Here is a 6,104-nt window from a genome sequence, read left to right as displayed (position 1 = left end):
AAAAAAAAAACCACTAAAATATAATTTTCTTTTACCAGGTGAGGTATATCCAGTACTCTTCACCACCTCCACAATTCAAAGGCATCAGTTGTTCAATTCTCATCATTTAACTTTCACATACATATGGAGCAATTTTTTCCCTACTAGTTTATTTACAAAATTAGAATAAAAATTTGAACAAATTCTTTCCATTTCCTTCACCTCCCCATCAAATTATACAACCCAATGATTAATGACTCTTTGCCCCCATATATTATGCTGAGTGAACTATCTCAGTCCCACTAGGATAAATTTTGTATAAAACCATTACTATAGAATGATATAAGGATCCTGGAGGAGTGGGAGAGGCTGGAAACACATTAATCTTTAAACCACTGTGCCGGCTCTTTAAGCAGCAGGTGTGCCCAAGTACAGTGTGTCTTGTGATGGTTTGGGTCCTTACATGGATGTTGATTGTGAAGCCAATTAAAATCATATCCTTGACAACATCAGCCTTTCCTCTTTTATAATGGTGTTGTATATTTGTCCAAATATAAGGATTTTCTGTTTGCTTGAGATTGAATCTGTGAAAGCAGTCTTCACTCTTCTTCAGTAAATAAGTCTTCACTTCCAGCAAGCATGATTGTGCCATCTGCATGTTGCTGATTGTTAATGAGTCTTCCTCAAATCTTGATACCACATCCTTCTCTGTATAATACAGCTTCTCAGATTATTTTCCCAGCAATATATTGAGTCACTCCCTCATTCATGGCCAGTGAGTCAGAACCAACTTGTTACTGATCCACTGGCTGGGTATTAGAGACTGTAAATTGCATTGGAAGGAATTACGCACCTTCCTTTCATGGAATTCCTGGTGAATTCAAACCACCAGAAGTTAGTACTGCTTTGGGTATTAACACAACTCCCTATGGACTCTGCTACTAGAGATTTCTACACATTGAATGTTGATATGTGCCATGAAGTAAGAACCAGCTCATAGCTGACCCTCCAGTGGGTTTTCAGAGGCAGTAAATCACACAAGAGGAGAGTGCCCATGTTTATTCTGCAGAACAGGTGGTGTATTTGAACCACTTTCCTTTAATTTGGCAGAGCAACTCCATAGCACTAAACTACCAGAGTTCCCTACACATTGAATATTGTTATTGTGTGCTGTCAAGTCAGAATCAACTCATAGCTGACTCTCCAACAGGTTTTCGGGGGGGTAAATAAGCATTTTCCTTTTTTTGTTCCTTCTTTTTTTCTTCTGAATGTTCCAGTGCAATCTTTAGAGTCTCTTCCGGCATCCATTTCAATTTGTTTCTTTTTCCTCTGTTTTTGTAGTGACCTTTCAGTTTCTTCATGGATGATACCCTTGATCTCATACCACAACTCATCAGGTATTCAATCATTAGTGTTCAGTGCCTCAAACCTATTCTTTTTCATTTTCATTTTGCATGCAAATCAATATAAAACAAAAATAACTCCTAAAAATGCCTTATAACATGGGAGAATAAAAGAAAAGAAGATGCAAATTATGTTGTTCAGCAATTTTCAATGGATAAGCAATTTATACAGAAAAAATGTTTTTCAAAACTTATGGGAAAAAGCAATGCACAGTGTGAGAGAAGGTCACATTCACACTGTTGTTGCTAGGTGCCTTGGAGTTTGCTAGGACTCATGGGGACCTTACATACAACAGAATAAAACCCTGCCCATCCTATATTAGCCTTAAACAAATTCCATAGTGTGCATTATAACTTCCTCAGTGTTCTGTGCTCTCCCACGGAGGGGGGGGAGGGGGATTGGAAGGTTTCAGAGGGAAAGACAAAACATTAAAAGCCATAGAGAAAGCAAATTTATTTAAGAAACTAATTTCTTATAATAAATATTACCACATTACTGAGACATATCTAAGGTTAATATTCACCTTCTACATGTAATTCTTTCTCTTACTATCATGTATGTTTGCTGTTGTTATGTGCCGTCAAGTCACTTTCAACTCATAGTGACCTTTTTACAACAGGTCTGAACCTTGCTCTATCCTGAGCCAACCCTATTGTCTCTGGCACACCTATCCCCATTATCCCAGCAACTGTGTCAGTCCAGCGCAACAAGTCTTCCTCTCCTACGCTGTCCTTCCACCCTCCCAAGCATGATGTCCCTCTTGAAGGACTATTCCCTCCTTCCAACATTCCCTAAGTATGTCAGAAAAAGCTTCAGAATCCTTACCTCCAAGGAATAACCTGGTTTCACCCTCTTTAGGATGAACCTGTTTGTTCTCCTAGCAGACCATACTATAAATACTCTTCTCCAGCACCATTGTTCAAAGGCATCAATTCTCTTTCTATCACCTTTCAGACATTGTCCAGTTTTGTGATGCATAGCAAGTAATTACAAAGACCATAACCTGAACCAGGCACATCTTAATCTCCAGACTGGCATTGTTGCTCTTCAGTACTCTGGAGAGATGCCTGACAGCAGATTTTCCTGTAATTTGTCTTTTGATTTCCTGGCTGCTGGTACCAAGAGTGTTGATTGTGAAGCCAAACAAACTGAAGCAGTGAACAATCTCAATCTCTTCACTGTCATCATGATGCTGCCAATCAACCCAGTTCAAACATATTCTTAAGATGATCTTGAAATTCAAATGGGATAGATTCAAGATAATATCTTCGTTCCTGTGGATTTGTTTTAATTTTCTTCTGTTTCAATTTGAGCTAACATAAGAGTAATTGATAATCTGACCCTCAACTGCCAATATTGAACTTCACCAATGATTTCGTCCACAAATATAGTCAATGATTCCTAGGCAGCCTATTAGGTGAGATCCCTGTGGAAAGTCATCGTTTGGGTCTTTTGAAAAAGGTATTTGCAATGGCTAAATTATTGTAAAAACAAAATTCATTCTATTTACAGCCTCATTTCTATTACCCAGTCCATATTTTCCAATTACTATTCCTTCTTGACTGTTTCCTACTTTTGCATTCCAGACACCAGTTATCATTAACACATCTTGATTGTGTGTTCGGTCAATTTCAAACTGCAAGATTTGGTAAAAATTCCCAATTTCTTCCTCTTTGGCTGCAGATGTAGGAGAATATATTTTAATAATGTGTTAACAAGTCTTCCTTGTCTCTGTGTGTGTGTGTGTGTGTGTGTGTGTGTGTGTATGGATATTATCCTATAACTCACGACATTGTATTTTAGGATAGAACTTGAAATTTACTTTTGACTGAATGCAACACCATTAGTCTATTTTTCATTCCCTTTGTATTGAGAAATAATGATGTTCATTTGAAGAATAGGGTGCCTCTGATTCAGGCCAGTCTTTATGATAACTTGCTATGCATCTGAGACCTGGACAATGAATAAGGATGACAGCCTTTGAGCTGTGGTTTTGGAGAGGAGCACTGAACATCCTATGGGAAACCAAAAGAACAAACAGGTGTGTCTTGGAGAGGATGCAGCCGGAGTGGTCTTTGGAGGCAAAGATGATGAGGATTCACCTCACATACTTTGGGCATTTTGCTAGGAGGTGCTATTCCTTGGAGAAGGACATGGTGCTGGGAAGGATGGAGGATCAGCAAAAGAGAGGAAGACCCTCAACCAGGTGTATGACACAGTGACTACTGCAAGGGACTCCTGTGTGTATGGAGTGTGAGGAAGGCACAAGATAGAGCAGGGTTCAGATCTTTTGTTCATAGGGGCACTATGAGTTGTACTCAACTCAATGGAACATAAACAACAACAAATAGGCATAGAGAAAAAGTAAACCCTAACACATGTTGTTGTTATATGCTGTCAAGTTGCCTGCAACTCAGTGACCCTATGTACAACAGCCCTAAACTCTACTCTGTCCAGTGTCAGTCACACTGATATATCCATCTTGATTGCCCCAGTCACTGAATCAATCCACCTCATAGAGGGCCTTCCCCTCCTGCGTTGTCCCTCCACCCTACCAAGCATGATGTCCCTCTCCAAGGACCGGTCCCTCCTTACAACATGTCTAAAGTATATTAGACAGAGCCTCAGAATCCTTGCCTCCAAAGACCCTCTCCAGGATGAATCTGTTTGTTTTCCTAGCAGTACATGGTACCCTCAATACTCTTCTCCAGCACCACAGCTCAAAGGCATCAATTCTCCTTCTTTCCTCCCTAGTCATTGTCCAATTCTCTGATGCATAACAAGTTATTGCAAAGACCATGGCTTGTATCAGACACACCTTAGTCTCCAGAGAGACGCCATTGCTCTTCAGTACTTTGGATAGGTCCCTAACAGCAGACTTTCCCATCGAAATATGTCTTTTAATTTCCTGGCTACTGGTACCAAGAGTGTTGACTGTGGAGCCAGGCAGACTAAAGTTGTGAGCAATCTTAATCTCTTCACCATCCATCCTGATACTGCCAATTGGTCCAATGGTGAGAATCTTTGTCTTCTTGACATTGAGCCCCAATCCATATTGAAGGCGGCAGTCCTTGACCCTCTGCAGCAAGCACTTCAGGTCCTCCTCAGTTTCAGCAAGCAGGGTTGTGTCATCTGCATAATGCAGATTGTTAATAGGTCAAGGAGTAAGAATGTCAATTTGAGAACTAAGGTTTAGAAGGGGTCATGGTATTAGGGATATTGTAGCTAATGTTAGATGGATCTTAGCTGAAAGCAGGGAATACCAGAGGAATGTACATCTGTGTTTCATTGACTATCCAAAGGCGTTTGACTGTGTGGATCATAACAAACTGTGGCTGACTCTGAGAATGGGAATCCCAGAACACTTGATTGTGCTAATGCGAAATCCTTCTCAAAAAGTTGCAAATAGAAATACCATTCGACCCAGGAATTACACTACTTGGAATATACCCCAAAGAAACCATAACCATCACCCATGCAGATATATGCACACCCATGTTTATCGTGGCTTTGTTCACAATAGCAAAGAGTTGGAAACAACCTATGTGCCCATCAACAAACAAATGGATAGAGAAACTGTGGTATATTCACCCAATAGAATACTACACTGCATTGAAAAACAAGGAACTGTTGAAATATTATTCAAAATGGATGACCCTGGGGGACATTATGCTGAGTGAAATATCTCAGTCACAAAAGGACAAATACTGCATAGTACCACTGTTGTAAAATGGTACTGACATAGGGGTTGGTGGGGAGACTGAGAAAGATGGGATACTTATGTATACTGCATTGAAACAGATGAGAGAGAGAACTGTTTGAAAGGTATATACAATTAGGTATTATTGTCATCACATGAGTCCAAAACAAAGGCTGCATAATGGAGTGGACTTGGGGGCAGGGACTGTATAATAATGAAAGAATTTTTCTTTTACTTTTCAAAGAGAAGAACGAACTGGAGGGGTGAGGGGATCAGGGAGAAAAGTACGACAATGAATGAATGGAAATCCAAAATCTCTGTACATTTTCATTAAGATTAATAATGATAATAAAAATAAATTAAAAGAAAAAAAAAGAGTACCTTACTAGCCACATCCTCTCCAACATCTATTACTTGCTGCCCTGTTAAACTTTGCCACTGTTACTGGAGTGTGATGGTACTTCATTGTGGTTTGATTTGCATCTCTCTTATTGCCTGTGATTTGGAGCATTTCTTCATGTGTCTGTTGGCCATTTGAATATCTTCCTCTGTGAAAATTCTTTTCATGTCTTTTGCCCATTTTGTAGTTGGATTATCAGTCTTTTTCTTGTGGGGGCCCAGGAGTATTCTGTAAACTTTCATTATGAGACTCTTGTCTAAGATGGTATTACCAAATATCCCAGTTGGAAAAAGTTTTTAATGCATACATGGATTTAATCTTTAGAAGGTCCCATTCATCAATTTTATCCTCTTCAGGTTGTGCATTTCTGGCTGCTTTTGTCAGTCTCTGTATATCTTGGACTAGAGCTTCTAAGCTTGATCTCAGTTTGTCTATTATTAACTTTACAGTTTGGGGATTTACTTACAGGTCTTTGATCTACCTTGAGTTGTTTTTTGTATATGGGAAGTGATGTGGATCCACTTGCAGAAAGCTGAAACAGGTTCCATGCTTTTTTTGTGGCTGTAGAGAAATCCAACGGATTTTTGTGTGTTGTCCCTGCCACTCTACTAAATTGATCTC

General features: G+C 39.5%; 1 protein-coding gene across 4 annotated transcripts in view; it reads left to right on the top strand.

Annotated features, from left to right (window-relative positions):
• GABRB1 (gamma-aminobutyric acid (GABA) A receptor, beta 1) overlaps positions 1–6,104 on the top strand; it is an 878,739-nt gene that overhangs the window by 853,525 nt on the left and 19,110 nt on the right. The gene's annotated exons all lie outside the window — the stretch shown is intronic.

Source organism: Elephantulus edwardii, unplaced genomic scaffold, assembly GCF_000299155.1.
Source record: "Elephantulus edwardii isolate Elephantulus edwardi_28Jun2011 unplaced genomic scaffold, EleEdw1.0 scaffold00137, whole genome shotgun sequence".
Taxonomy (NCBI): domain Eukaryota; kingdom Metazoa; phylum Chordata; class Mammalia; order Macroscelidea; family Macroscelididae; genus Elephantulus; species Elephantulus edwardii.
This window is presented reverse-complemented; position numbering and strand designations above follow the sequence as displayed.